Source organism: Rhinolophus sinicus, chromosome 2 (genome assembly GCF_057876585.1).
Source record: "Rhinolophus sinicus isolate RSI-liver-muscle chromosome 2, RSI-T2T, whole genome shotgun sequence".
Classification (NCBI taxonomy): domain Eukaryota; kingdom Metazoa; phylum Chordata; class Mammalia; order Chiroptera; family Rhinolophidae; genus Rhinolophus; species Rhinolophus sinicus.
The window spans coordinates 10,079,704-10,095,865 of NC_142502.1; the positions used below are offsets into that span (position 1 = coordinate 10,079,704).

The 16,162-nt window shown below is 39.8% G+C and overlaps 1 long non-coding RNA gene across 4 annotated transcripts in view; it reads left to right on the forward strand.

The window, feature by feature from the left end:
• Positions 1–4,343: 4,343 nt before the first annotated feature.
• LOC148758738 (uncharacterized) overlaps positions 4,344–16,162 on the forward strand; it is a 260,925-nt gene continuing 249,106 nt past the window's right edge. For all 4 annotated transcript variants that reach the window (XR_016020155.1, XR_016020158.1, XR_016020157.1 and 1 more), the window contains exon 1: positions 4,344–4,475. This is a non-coding gene — a long non-coding RNA (uncharacterized LOC148758738). The remainder of the gene's footprint in view (positions 4,476–16,162) is intronic.

Sequence of the window (16,162 nt, forward strand, 5' to 3'; positions counted from 1 at the left end):
TGGCATCTTATAAATGCCTCCCCATGACAGATTTTTTTAGTGTAACGTTGCTTTTTGAAAATGTTTCAAGAAGATAGGCATCTTAGAATGACAATTTCTTTTGTGGCACCTTATTCTCTTTGTAATACCTGAATTGGATTTACTCAAAAATAGCCAAGGTTGTGTTCTCAGAATACACATCATCTGGCTGGTTGGGAATGAAAAGACAATTCACAAATGCACCTCTGCTGGGGGAAGCAGTCCTGGAGTCATGTTCCTGTGGTTGGGTCACCTCAAGCCCACAAAAATATTAGTGACTCCAGGGGCCCTACAAATGTACTGCAAAGGCCCCAGCCAAAGATCTACTATGTATCTGTAGTCTTTGTTTTTCTCTCTCTTTTCTAAAAACAAAAACATGGCCCAGTCCTCTTAACTGGCAAGTCAGAAGGTCAAAGCTCAATTTTAAAGGAATTAGACAATATTTGGCCAGCAGGAAACAGAGTGCTTGAACGTGGTCCTTTGTGACAGATCCTGTGAGTCACTGGAAGTGTGTAAGTTCAGGAATGATGAGATGAGAACACAGGACAAAGTCTGCATTGGTTAGCTTTTAATCCTTTCCCTTTCTGTCAGTGACTGGTTAGTAATATTAGGTTGGTGCAAAAGTAATTGCAGTTTTTGCATTTTTTTTAACCTTTTAAACTGCAATTACTTTTGCACCAACCTAATAAATAAGAGTGTTATACTGATTACTAATCGAGGAGCTTTGAATTAATCAACTGATTTTGTGGGTACCGTTTAGGGAGATAATATTTCAGAATAGCTATACTTATAATGATGACTCATGAATTGTCCAAGGCACAGCTAAGATGTAGCAATCATTTCCAATTACTCATTCCAGTTCTTGGAGTGAAGGTATAGCACGTTGTACTTACTGTGTGTTCATATCTCTCTCCAGAACAGCACATCCAGGCCTTTTTCTCTTATTACCGTGTTTCACCGAAAATAAGACCTAGCTGGACAATCAGCTCTAATGCATCTTTTGGAGCAAAAATTAATATAAGATCTGGTATTATATTACATTACGTTATATTATATTATATTATATTATATTATATTATATTATATTATATTATATTATATTATATTATACCCGGTCTTATATTATCGTAAAATAAGACTAGATCTTATATTAATTTTGCTCCAAAATACGCATTACAGCTGATTGTCCAGCTAGGTCTTATTTTCGGGGAAACACGGTACTTGGGTCATCCTTTTCAGGCTAATTCTGAATTCAGCTGTGTCTTGTTTAAACTGACCTGTCTAAAACTGAACTTGGTCCTTAGAATCAAGGTGGATTGTGCTTTTGCTACCTGCAGTGACATCTCGCTAACATCTCATAGTCACTGTAACGGATTTGGGGAAGATTATTGGAAATGATTTTCAGGGCAGCGTCACTTTTCCTTATCTAAGCTGAATTTCTTTCCTTGGCCATCTTTGTGACTTATTTCTGCCTTCCTCACAATTTCTCCCAGCCTTGACAGACTGTGTAATTATTTTCTATCAGCACATTTGGCACTTCCATGTTGTTAATAACTATATTGAAGAAAATCAGCACCAGAGGATTAACTAAAATTAGAGTCTTAGGGCACTAACTATTAACTTTGTCTGAGCCTAAGGAATGACCATTGATTTCTGTTCTTTATTTTCTGTCTCTTAACCAGTTCTAAAACTCCATAATGGGATTTCACGTTTTGCCTTATATATTCACCATGTGTCCCCAAAACAGCACTAAACACTTTTGAAAGCCCAACTTTATTTTGTGCACTCATTTTTTTCTTTACCTTATTCTAAAAGTCCTTTTGGAAAATTCTCTAAGCTGAACAGTAACAGTCTCCCTAATCCAGAAGTAAATATGTCTCTATTATAGAAAACTCATACTTGCAGGGTGTTTCAGTATCACAGTTATTTTCCCCACTTACCTAGCCCATCCCCAATTGCTGAAGAAGTCCAGACAGAGGGGAGGCCTGTCTTATAATGGACTTCCAAGGAGATAGTTAATGTATTCCTCAATCCTGAACTAGGGGAGCAGAAGAGTGCAGTAGTAGGTACATTTCCCCAAGGATACTTGGAAATGAAGTCAGCCTAGGACATTTAGAAAGTTGAATTTACTATACCTTGACAATGAGCTTCTGTAAAAATCATGTCTGTATAATTTCAAATTATGCAGCATCAGGTCTGTATTTCTTTAATCTTTGTCATTTTTTAATCTAAAGATATCCCAAACATGGGGCCTTGGTTTTAGGAAAAGACATGTTCACGCTGGAAATAAACTTGGTGTGGCTTTATAACAAGTAATATCTCTTTCTAGGCATCTAAGTGAGTTTGAATTGGAGTCATAAGACTTTTCCAGTAAGAGATTGACACAGGAATGGATACACCTGTGTGGCTTGTTGATCCTAGCAAACAGCCGGGATGGTAACATTGGTTTACATGAAATAAGAAACCCCTCAGTCCTTCTATCAAGGCATTCCTTTGAATCCTGGTTCATCCTAGTTTCTGGAAGAATTGGACAATAGGAGCTTCCCACACCTCTTATTTAGGGGCATGCCAAGAAAACCCACCCATTCGGATTCCCATTTTCCATAATCCATGGAGCCCCAAAACATTCTGTGTAAAGCCAGCTCTTCTCTCATGTGTCTATTTGTATGATGGCCTTGAACTCTTACCCTGGTTTTCATGCAGAGCACTAAAGAGCTGGTATGTACCCCTCTTCTCAGAGCCTGCAGTTTAAGAGTGGTCCGTGACCTATCACACATCCGGTCCCTTGCAGGTGGGACAGCAGTAACAACCAGTGCTGTGTTCTCGTTCTTCCATCCATCTTCATTCCCGCTGATCTATTAAAGCTTCCTTATAAAACTGTTCTGTTCATGCTCATGACTTTGCAGCAAGAATATGAGGACCATTAATTTTACTTTATTAAGCAAATAAAGCGGGTTTAGGAAGATTGAGGTATTTATTCTACAAATCACTGCAGAAATCTAGTGAAGAGTAGTACCATGTTTTCTAAGTTGAGTTCCAATGATCTATCGCATAAGTCTTCTTGGGTTTTCTTCAAAAGTTGTTTGTTGTGAGTGTGCCTCTATCCCATGACAGTTCTAGAACTGGAACAGTTCAAAATCCATTACAGGGTATTGAGGTTTCGGTAAATGACTGGAAGACTAATAGAGATTGCTACAGACTGAATACTGATGTCCCCCCAAAATTCTATGTTGAAGTCTAAATCCCCAGTATGATGGTGTTTGGAGGTGGGGCCTTTGAGAGGTCATTAAGTCTTGAAGGTGGAGCCCTCATAGTGCCCTCAGGAGGGGTTAAAATACCGGAGTGCTTTCTCTCTGCCACGTGAAAACACAAGAGGACAGTGTCTGCAAACCAGGACCCTGGATCTTCCAGTGCTTTGATCTTGGACTTCCCTGAGAATGAGATGTTTGTTGTTTAAGCCACACAATCTATGGTATTTTTGTTATAGCAGCCTGAGATGACTGAGACAGAGATCTTCAGGAAAATCTATACAAATCTCATTCCTGGAAAAGTCGGTGGTGAGGCCCTGGTCCCTTCTCTATTCCTTTTCTTTTGTGTACAGCCTCCAACAAAACGATTTTTTAGAGGTCCTTTTCTGAGCCTTAACCATTCAGCCTCCCTTATTACTGCCATGGGCTGTGCATGTTCATTTTTAATCATCAGATATGTTCTTACAGACTCAGGGGTACATATCAGAGATTAATAATTGTTGCTGCCTTGGATTTAAGATCCCTAAATAGAAAATTCTCTCTCTCTCTCTCTCTCTCTCTCTCTCTCTCTCTCTCTCTCTCTCTCTCTGTCTCCCTCCCTCCCTCCCTCCCTAATTATACAACTAAATGGACATCCATCCAGTACATATAGTTGATAAATACAATAAACTTATTCAAGTTATGACTAATCCTGTAAGCATCTCTCCTGTTATGATAATTTTGTTACGTAAGTTTGGGAATTTTACGAATAGAGATAATTTCTGGCATGTAGTTGACAATAAGTATTTTTAACTCAATAAAAAAGACATTTCCTTTAGATTGTTTAATAAGTATATGTGGAATTTTCTGATCTCCTCTTTTTTGCTTCTTCTATGTATCTCCTCATTCCCAAAAGACACGGAGTGGACCGAGGGAGGTGTGGTTTTTTGACTTATGCTGATAGTAGGAAGGGCTACTATGTAGTGAGCATTGTTTTAAGGACAGTAAAATTAATGTAGAGAACTTTAAATGATTTCATTTCCTCAAAAATTGCAAAGTTCATATTACTATTTACATTTTAAACAGAAGGAAGCGTGGTTAGAAACTGCTTAAGACATTACAGATAAGAAGTCACAGAAACGAGGTTCCAGCCTAGTCATTCTCATGACAGAGTCTGAGTTCTTCCAGCTTCGCTGTTCGCTCTCCATTTGTGAAATCCTAACACCTCAGGTGCGTGAGTGTATTTCTGTGAGCGTGTTGACGATAACGGTGGAAAGGGGGAGAGTGAAAGAGAGAGAGAATAGGTCTTCCTGTCTACTCTGATTCTATGGTTTTCCCATGACATGGCCCCTGATGTAGAGGAGTCGATAACAAGGAGCCCTTATCTATATTACACCCCCTACCAATTGTCATATGTTTTTCTTTCATGTTTGTTACTGTGCTTCATGAACGTTCACTACAGCTTCTTATCTTGAACAATGGTCTGAATAGACATGTAAGGGATGATATATATCTTGTTTTAATTCTTCTACTTGCTGCCATATGGTACTTCAGCTCATGCATTTGTGCATGGTTTTATACATTTACATCGAGAAAGTTTTTGTTTGATGGTATTTCTCTCCCTGTGGTTATAGCAAGATCTGTCATGTCTTTCTGAGCCATTGGTGATTTATTGTGTCTGTACTGTTTGGAATTTTCTAAAAATGTTCCGACAACCTTACCAGGCTTGCACTGTTATTTCTGCCACTTATTTTTCGCTGTCACTCTTTTCTCAAGGGGGGAGGTACAGAGTTGTGTGTGTGACAGGATGAGGGTGGGGGAGGTACACTTCGTCTCTGTAAAGTTTCAGTTCATGAGGAAGGAGAATTGCTTTAATTAACATGTCTCCTAGGAAATCTGAACTAGAGTGGGACAATCTCATCACAATCAGAGCTGTCCCCTACCTAATTAGTGAAATATTAAAGCAGAATTGCTTAAGTCAACCAATCTCACGTTCATAATCAAATGTGCACCCCAAGTTTGCATGCATTCTGACCTGGCCTTTCTACTCTTGATATATTCCAGGGTCAGGGGGGAAAAATTACTTCAAAAAAAGAAATGCCCTCCTCAAAAAACATGCAAGTAGGCCTGATGCCACATTAGTTAGATGATCAGATTTGTGCTATCTTGGGCATTATCTTTTCCCCAACATCAATTCAAAATGCTTTTTGATGAAATTTATTTGTCTGTTTTCTTAGTTTGGTCTTTAAGGCAAAAGCTAGGACCTCATAAATATAATAATAATATTTAATATACAAATCTGATGTAAGAAGAAGATATGGATAATTATTGTTCTTAATTTTTTTTTTGCCCTTTGATATCATTTATAAAATGACTTTCATTTGTAATAGAATTTTGTAGTTTTGAGTAAAGCCTTAGCATTTTCTTGTGTATACACAGAACTGTCTTAATTAGAAGGGCAAACATTTCGTGATAGTAGAGTCCAGTGTGATATTGAAGGGAATGGCTTTCTTTCATGTCACAGGGCTGCTCAAATTATGTCAATTTGCAATTTGACATTTCTACTTCTGGTTTAGAGGCAAAAAAAAAGTGCTATAGAAATGAAAATCGAATATGTAATTTTCAGGTAATAATTTATTAAGTATACATTCAAGTCTAATGTAGAGTGAAATTTTATATTCTTTATTTAACAACTGTTTATTAAGCACATCTTTTGTGCTAGGTGCTACTCTAGGTGCCAGCAATTCAACTAGGAATGAAAGCAAAGTCTGTCTCTGGTCTCTGTTCTCCAAAGTGTCCTTTACATACTAATCAGGGTGGAGGAACACAGACAAATATAAAGGAAGTGTATCCTGTATCAGGTGGAGGTAAGCATATCAGTTGAGGTAAAGCAGAATAAGAGGCACGGGGAATGATGGGGTTGGTTATTTTATAAGGGTGATCAGGGAGACTTGAGAAGACATTTGTTAAACAGATATAGACGGGTCTTAGTTTACAGTCACTCTGTTCACAAAGCAGAAGCATGTATGTTTAGCAGCTCCTAGCCCTCCACCAGCGTAAGTGGGCCTCCTTTCCATTTTTTATCGAAGGACCAACCAGGTCCCTTTCCCTCAGTGCTTTCCTGCCTCCTGAATGCTGAAGTCATCATACTTGGAACCTATGCGATTTCTGGGAATCTAGTATCTTTCTATCCGAATCTGCATCTTTCACAGGATTCTGATGGATTCACGACTCAGGACTTTGGCCCTAGAAGAGATCAGAGTTCACATAACCCATTCAGTCACAGAGAGTCAAAAATCTCTGCTAAATTTCTGCTTGCCTTGGAGTTACGTATTTTACATTCATTGCATTTATTTTTCTGTAAACTTCTCATAGTTGTGATTATACACAGCTATCAGCCGTTCTCAATGCATCAGGGAATCTCTCTGTTTAATTCTTTTATCTTAGGAAGTCTTCCTGTTCCAGGTGGACTGATGGATCTAGGCCTGATGGGCAACTGTTCTCTTGAGTCTTCCTTGGACCTTCATCCAGAAAGTCCCTGTGCCTCTGCCCACTGTTCACTGAACCCTGTGTCTTCCTCTTTTTTGGTTTATTTCTTGTATTTGTGAAGCACAGCTTCTAGTTGCTTCCTAAAATTCTGTGAGTGTATTTGTACCAAAAGAAAATATCTTTATGCTATACTCACATTCAAGCAATAACTTAGCCGAATTAGAACTCTAGGTTATAAATATTTTCCATAGGATTTTAAGGGAATTTCTTCATTGTCTTCCAGCTGTTGCTTTTGAGGTGTCAGTTGCTATTTATATTCCTTATCCCTTTATATGTGGCCTTTCTTCCCCCTGGAAAGTTCTACTATATTTTTTTTCCCTTAGTGTATATTTCCAAATAATTTCAAAATTATATGATTTGATGAGACTATTTTTATTTAATGGGCTGGACACTTGATAGTATTTATCAAGGTGGAAATTAATATTCAAGAAACTTTATTATATTTTCCATCTTTTATTCTCTGTCCTTTCTTGCTGAAATTTCTAATACTTGGATATTAGACAGTCTGGGTTGAACTTTCATGTTTGCCATTTCTGACTTTTTTTTCCCACTTTCTGAAAGACTTTCTAAAATTATTTTTCATACCTTCTATTAATATGCTTTCTAAATTTCTGTCATTGTAATTTACTTTTAAAGACCTCCTCTTTATTCACTGGGTGTTATTTTTATAGCTTACTGTTCTTATTTCATAGGTAATATCTCCCGTTATGTCTTTGAGTATATTTTTGGAAATAGTTTTCCTGCTGTAGTCTGCATTCATTGTGTCTATTGATGCCAAGTCCCTTTCAACTTGTTTGTTGTGGTCTCTCTTTGTCTTTCGCGTTGCAACTCCCCTCAAATGTTTGGTGACCGTTGTGCATCCATCCATGTGTAATGACAAGAGAGTGGAAAACGGGGGATTTCTGAGGAGAAGCCCTCACTCTAGGGAGATGGGGTGGAAACGCAGCCTTTTCATGATCTGTATCCTAAATGCTAGTTTCTGTCTCTTTTTCTGGCCTCATTAGGGCCCTCAAAGAGGAATCCTCCAATTTTCTTCCTGCAGAATGTAAGTTTCTCTACCTGTATTCTGGGAGCCACCTGGGCAAGGGGCCAGAACACTCATTATTGGATGTGTGCATGTTTCCACTCAAACCCCGTTTCTGAGATGGCTCCCAACCCTGGCCCAAAAGGTACCTGGTGTCTCTGAGCCCAGAAAACAAACACCCTGTTTCAACCTTTTCTAGATGTGTCTCTTCAGTCCTCTGACAGGGTAAGGGGTGATTGCCTGGGCATAGAATTCTGTTATATATATAATTCCTTTCAGTACATCATAGGCTGAACTCCATTATAATTCTTGTATACAGTGTTCCTGGTGAGAAAACAGATGTCATCTGCTTTCCATTTCTGTGGCTTGCTTTTCCTCCTGGAAGCTCTTGGAAAGGTATCTTCTTTTCTGGTATTCTGATGAAACCATGTGTGAATATTTTGACATTCATTATGTTGGAGGTTCTCAGTGGGTCTTCCATCCCTGTGACTCATGTGTTTCTACGGCCCTGAGAAATCTTTATTGTATCATTTTTTAATATGCTCCCTTTTGCTTTCTCTGTTCTCTTTCTGAAATTCCTCTTACTCACTTATGTTACCTCCTAAAGTCATTAACTCTGTTTATCTTTTATTTCATATTTCTTCACTTCTCTTTTAATTTTCTTTGGTCTGAGAATGGTTTTATCTTTTAACCATTCTATGAGATTCTTCGTTTCATCAAACTATTTTTCCTGCCAAGAGTTTGTTTTCCTACTATATATTATTTTCCTGCTGCTTTTTATTGCCATCCTGTTCTTGTTTTGCAAATTAATATTCTAATTTCTTTGAGGATACTATTGTTCCTTTAAAGTTCCTTCATCTTGTCTTTTATGTTGCTTATCTTCTCTTTCACCATCCATTCTTTCCTCAAGTTACCTGCTTGTGCATTACATTGATCCACTGCAGTCTTCGTCCTGGACATAGACTGGCAGCTTTACCCGAAGCAGGGAGGTGGCAATTAAGCTCTGCAACCATGGAAATGAGGGTAGATTTTACTTGAAAATCAACAGCCATGCATTTCCTTTTTTTTATTTAAGACTCGTCATTTTAGAAAGGGATGGAGGCTTTTATTGCCTGACTGTCAGACACTTTACTGAGGGGTAAGAAAATTCATTGTTGTGTATTCTGACTTACAGTTCAGCTTCTTGTCTTGGTTTCATGTTCTATTCCCAACTCCTGATCCTGTGGTTTGGAATATTGAGACTCTCCAAGGTTTTGCCAGGAAGCTCTCTCTGCTGTCCTAGCCTACTTCTATTTCATTTTCTTTTTCTGGTACTTTTATTGCAAAAGTAGCTGGAATGTTTGCTTTAAAACCATCCTTTCTCATTATCTTAATGCTGATTCAGATTGGTCTTTGATGAATTCTCTTGGATTTCTAGGCATACAGTCATATAACTTATAAATAATATCTCCTATTATTGATGCTTATACATATTTGGTAGGTTTCTTATTTGTTCAGTTTCATTTCATTAGCCAGTATTTCTAGAGTAATAATGAATAGTAAGGTAGAGTGAATGCCTTTTCTCATTCCTGATTGAAATGTAACATTCCTAGAGTCACACTCACAAGACTGACGTTGGTTTCAAATAAGTATTGTTTATCTAGCTAATATTTATATTGTATTCATTATGATTTCTTGTGATAACATTTTCTTGGGAAAAAATATTATGGATTTAGTTAGAGTCAGTAGAAAAGAGCAACTTCAATGGAGTTCTAGAAACTTAGGTTGACTAAATGGGAGAGGTAGGAAAGGAGAAGAAAATTCTCATATAAAGGACCACTCGGTATGTGTCAGTGGGGAGAGATGCATCTGCTAGAGAGATGCTGACTTGTTGATTCATCTATGGAATTTAAGTTTTCATTGATCCCCTGGGGCTGACAAGCACAACTTGAAAATTAGGGCACCATGTTTTGATCAGCTACAGAATAAATAAGGAACTGAAATCAGTTGCTTGAAAGAAATATGACTACAGGGCTTGCATTTGATCAGCAATCTTCAAATTTTAGGTGAATGCAAGTTATCTGCATAAAATTCCTCATTTGTTCTTCGTAAATTTTTTCTTAAAGAGTGACAATATTCTTTAAAACAGAATGAGCTTGGTTCATTAGCAATTTAACCACCGATTATCCAGGCAAGTAGGTTGTTTCAAGGGGTTGCTAGAGTTTCCTACCTGGAAACCTGAAAGTTTTAAGGAACCAAGAGACGCTATCCAGTCAAACAGTGCCATGTACATTTTGGTATTTCCAGGCAGGGATATTAGATACTCAGGGTGAATAATCAGATATACTTCTTTCCCCTTTCTTAGCCTTTCTCATATTCTTCCTTGGTTTCCTGTCATGATACTTCCTCATTTCTCCCCTTGTCCTAGCCATGCAACATGCTGTGACTGCCCTCCATAATCTAAATCACACTCACGTTGCACCTCGTCTAAAAAGGAGAAGCTGGTTGTGATGCTGAAGTAAAACATGAAAAGATATTTAAAAAGTTTAGTTTTCTGGGCTCTAGCAAAATTGGTTTTCTTTGGTTTAATCAAACAACCATATTTACAACAATCTGGTATGGTCCAAAATTGCGAGTCTTTTCAGCCTGGGGAGACAACAACACCAAACAAACCTTCGTAGGTTGAGTCTCACATGGACCCCAAGACCTCTAGCGGGACTTGGACTTGCCTGGGGACACATCCTCTTCGGGGACCCTGATATTTCCACAGGAATATAACTCTCCTTGGCTATTGCTTGCTGGATTCCTTCCCCACCTGTTTTACTATGAGCATCTCATTTTCAGGGATTTCTGTGTGAACTGTCACATCGTGTTCAGGTTCTGCTCACCTCTGGATGTCCTAGCATGACATGTGCTGAGAGGGGAAGAGGTGTGTGGAGTGTCCTGGGAGTGGTCAGAATGCCAGGTTAGGATGATGCCAGTTGGCCTTCGAGAAGCAGCAAGTGAAAAGATAGCCCTTGTTAGTCAGCCCCATCCGGCCTCTGCCTCTACCCTGCCATATACAGACATAAAAGCCAGGCACTAACTCTGCACGCCACTGGAATTTTCTCCTTATCACTTTCCTCAGGGGTACAAAATGCTGATGCAGTTGAGATCTTGAAAGAAGTGATTTATAACTAAAACGGCCCTCTGCAGTGAAAGGTCTATGGGAGATGGGAGAATTTATTTGCTGAGTTACTATGCAAATTTCACAATTAAATCTTAACTCAGCTCCTGAGGGAATAGCAAGGATTACTGAAGGAAAGGGGCTTTGACACGATTTTTAAAAAGGAAGGAGAGCAAAGAAATAGCAGCGTATCCTCCAGTTTCTCAGCTCTGCTCCTACAAGTCAGTCTCTCAGTGGGAATCACTATGGAGAGAATTAGGTAGAACAGGAAACACAGAAGATGTAATCAGGAGAAAGGCAAAGAAACCCACTTTCTTATTTGTAAAACTGAATTAATGAATTTTTTAAAACATTTGTTGCTACCGCATGCTGTCCAGGGGGAGATGCATTCTGAGAAACACACAGCCACTCATCTGTTCTCTTACTCTTTTCCCATGTGCCCTAAGCCCCATCCTTCTTGCTGCACGGTACCCAGATTGTTTCTGGAGAGCTGGCTCTCCCACTGTCTCCCCCTTCCTCCACCTCCAACCCCTCCTGACTACCCAGGCTTTCTAAGCTAGGTAGTTCAGCAAAAGTCTTCTGTTTTGACAGGTAGTCTCTTGGGTCTCTCCACTGAAAAGGCCAAAGCTCCCAGTGCAGCTAAAATCTTTGCCTTTAAACAGCTCCTCACGTCCCTGGACTGCATGCAAATAGGAATACTCTCAGAGCTCCGTGGCTCACCCAGGTGCCTTTGGAGCAACCCAGCCCTGGGAAATCATCACTTTGTAGAAAGCTTTTGAAGGACACTCATTCCTCAGACACTGGCCCGCTGGTGACCACCAGGCTGTCCCCGAAGTCCCGCTCCCATGGGTTTGCAAGCCTCCATCTTCTATTCTTGTAGGAGGATGGGCCCTTCCTACTTTCTCCATGTTCAGCTACACCTGAAGGGAGCTGGCTGATCACTGATAGTGCCATGAGAGCAACCCAGCTCATTAACTCAGTTTCTTCTTTTAGTAGGAAGCATATTTCCTCTTCCAGGAAAGACTGTGGCAGCCAGCCCCCAGATATTGAACAACCTGCAGACTGACTTAGGGTGACTGGTTTATATTTTAGAAAATTAGGAAAATGAGGTTGAACATCCCCCCTGCATCCAAGTACCTGTTTTCATTTAGTTCCTTTCTTTGTTCTTTTCCCCTGATGACTTCAGTTTTGAGGAAACGGGAAATCCACCCCAAGGAGGTCATTTGGAAGTAGCTGAAGGCTGGTGATTTTTCTATGCCTCTGGCTGGGTCACTTCTACCTGGGAGAGTTGACAGTAGACAGAAAAGACAATAAAAGTAGAAAAAAACCCCAAACAATAGAAAGGTTTCTCCTTAAATACCCTGCAGGTTGAGAAAAAGGAGAGTTAACAATCACAGGCTTTCTTCTCAAGGTGTTGAGTTTTCCTGATCTGGTTACATGTACCTCTCAGAATTTTATCTATTGTGCCTCCCCAGAGTTTTTTTCTACGATATATATATTTTTCCTTGGAGTGCAGAAAAGTTTGCAAATCTTGATACATTTTGTCAAGGTTGATATTGATATTATATTGGTGTTGATTTTATTATACATTGAGGGGCATTGTTAGGCATGATATACTGAGATATGATTTATGACAACAGCAACAAATTACCATTGTGGACTTCCCGCATCCCAGGAAGTACATGAGCTTTGTCTTTCAACAAATAATGAGTTTCTTTTCTAGCATATCTTTGGTATGGGAAAAATTTGTAATTACTCCTTCAAACCTTATAGATGGAGACACATTCTGTGGTGTTGTTATACAGCAGTTGTACATTTCAAGAGATGTTAGTCTCTAAGCACATTGCATAGGTGCCTTTTTGTTGCCATGTCTGTTATATTTCTATTGAGTGGGTTCTTTTTCTAAAACACCTTCATAAATATCTTATTTGATGATCACGCTAGCCCTTTGAGGCAGGTGGGACAGGAGAGTAATAAGCAGATTATTTGGTATTCCTATGTGGTGGAGTATATTTTTCACTGTAACATAACTTTTTCTACTACTAAATGGTTAAGAATAAAAGGAGATTGTTCCAGTCTTTTCTGAAAAATGAATGCAGATAGTGAGGAATTCCACAAAAAGAGCAGGAATCATAGGCATTCATTGCAGGAAAGGACCTCAGGTATCATTTATTCTTGTGTGTTCCATAATGCACCAATCCCCTCACCACACTGCCCATTCACAGGGCACCAGACCCCCCACAGATACCTGTAATGACACGGGATGTGAGAACCACACTGGATAGTTGAAATGTGATTCCTTAGGTTGAGCCTCCTTATAACTTCCGCCCCTAGGCTCTCATTGTTCCTCTGTGACCTTGCACAGTGAGACTGATCCCTTCTTTCACATATTCAACATATTGTCATGAAGCATATACTATGTGGCAGGCATTGTTCTAGAAGCTAGGGATACAGCAGTAAATAAAACAGACAAAACCCCTGTCTTCAGGGGACTTATATTCCAGAGGCAGAAGATGGTAAACAAAACAAAAAAAGTCTTGTGTAGGAAGAGCGACATGATAGTGTTACCGAGAAAAATCAGACAGGGAAGGGAGAAGGGCAGTACTGGAGGAGGAGGTTCAGGTTTAAATAATGTGCTGCGAAGGTGACATTTGAGCAACGACCCTAAATAAGTGAGCGAGGGAGCCAGTCACGTAGGTACCGGGGTGAATCTCATTTCAGGCCAGGGCACAGCCAGAGACAAATCTTTGAGGAAAGAGTGGGCCTGGCATGTGGAGGAAGGGCAGATGACCTGGCAGTACAGTGGGGCAGCATGAATGGAAGGAATTGTGGTAGGAGGTGATGCTGGGGAGGAAACTCACCCGGTGGGACAGGTGGGCTGTACCAGCTCTGCGCGCCTGTCTCCTCCTCAGAGTTAGGCGGGAAGCCCCTGGAGGAGGGTGGAGAAGTGGATCATCTGACTTATGTGAGGGACACTTTGGCTCTTGGGTTAGAATAGACTTGGGTGATGGACGTGGGTCAGGCACAAGTGGAGGAAGGAGACACATTTAGAGGCTGTTAGAGTCGTCCAGTGATTTGGGAGCTGAGGGCATGTTGACAAGTGAGCCTTCTGAAGATAAAGTCATTGGCATGGCTATGTTAGATTTTGAATCCCTAACCCACAATATAGCAAATATTTGAAGACAATTGCCTTGTCCAAATAATAAACACGTATAGCCAGTTCGCTATAATGGCCTTATGTGTCCCTAAGAAATTACTGTGCCATGCAAAATTGCACAATAGACTCTATAGGGCCTCAGGAAAAAAATAAGGTTGGGGTATAATATTAAAAAAAAATTTTGGTGACACATCAAAAGTAAAAGAGCACGAAATAGTCACAGAGATGTAAAGTACAGTATGGGGAAGATAGTCAATAATATTGTAAAACTATGTATAGTGTCAGAGGGGCAGGAGACTTAAGGGGGGAATCACTTCATAAATCCATAAATGTCTAACCACTATGCTGTACCCCTGAAACTTATACAAAATAATATTGAATGTCAACTATAATTTTTAAAAAGTTAGTCACTGGGATATAAAGTACAGAATAGGGAATATAGTCAATAATATTGTAATAACTATGTATGGTGTCAGATGGGTAATAGATTTATGGGGGTTATCACTTTGTGAGGTATATAAATGACTAATCACTATGTTTTTTTGTACACCTGAAGCTAATAAAAGGTAAAATAAATAAATAAAAATAAAAACAGAAACATAAAAAAGTAAAAAATAAAATAAAAGAGGACAGTTTCACATACATTACATACTAATGGCATACATAAATACCACAATAAAAATGGCACATTACCCTGAAAGAACTAGGAGTTTGCTTGCGAAAGTGAGCATTAGAAGTGTTGCCTCATTTGAATTATTAAGTGGGGAAAGGTGGATTAGCTGAAATCGCATGGAAAATGGTAACACCAGACTGGAGATGGGGTGTTTTATTCTTCCTGGCTCAGTGTTGGCACTCAACGTCACACTTAAGCGATTTTCTCCAGCCTTAAATCCTGGGGCATATTTTTCTGTCTCTCAGATGAAGCTGCTTTCAGGCAAATATTTCGCACAGGTACCTGTTCCCTCAAAACTGAATATTTGACGCATTATATGTCCTTCTTCTTTACTTTACTTCTGTATCTCCTGGAAACTCTTTATGGATTTGACATTGTAGCACTAACCCAGCCACTGCTAGCATCAAAAACAGCCACTTCTGCAGGATTTAGCAATTTCCATTGCAAGTTTCACTAAGGTATTGCTGGCCTTCCTGCTTGCCCTGCTGGACATTTTGAACCAGGACTCGTAGGCAGGCGTGGGATGTTGAATGAATCTGTGTTTTTTTTTGTTTGTTTGTTTGCTTTGTCTTTTTGTTTTGCTTTGTGTTATAAAAAAAGCTCACAAGTGGGAAAGAATAACACCGTCGTCCTGCGGGATGACACACATGCAGAACCAGAGTGGCTGGTAGGCGTGCGAGGTGTGTGCGTGTGTACTCTTCCGCAGCTCAGTTCAGCTGGATGCAGGGATCTGTTTGTCGGGGACAGAACAGAGTATCAGGAAAGTACAAAATTCATGTTGTGCCTAAACTGTTCCCTAGTATATCAATTGCACTGGAACAAATATGCAATTTTGGAACAAGTGTATGGAAGAACTAACTGTACTAATCATAGTATGGGAAATTTCTAAATACTAGACATGTAAATTGTGTAGAAAGCAAATTTAAGAGTGCTTTTCATCTCTGGTGTAAGCTTGATGTAGAAGAGGGGCATCGGAATCTAGGGCCAAATGTAGCTTAAGTGGGACGTCCGTTTCTAGAAAGGAGGGTTAGCTAGAAGGCCGTGCCAGACCTCGCATGCTTGAAGAGTTTCAACAGCTCCCACTCGCTAACCTCCTCTGGGACTGAGTCCCAGGCAGCTGACAAACCTCCCCTTCCAGTGGGATCTCCACGGCCTTCCCGCCCCAGCCGGGCTGAGGAGTGAGGATTGTTTCATAATTGCTTGGCCTGTGCAGAGCTTTACCCTGACCCTAACCGGGCACATTAGCACAGGCCCAGAGGCCCAGCACCTAAATGAAATGTAGCCAGACTCACAAGGAGCCGAGACTCAGCCAATAAGAGCCACATATAAAAATGAAAACTCGGTCCCATATGTCTTTAAACCCATGACG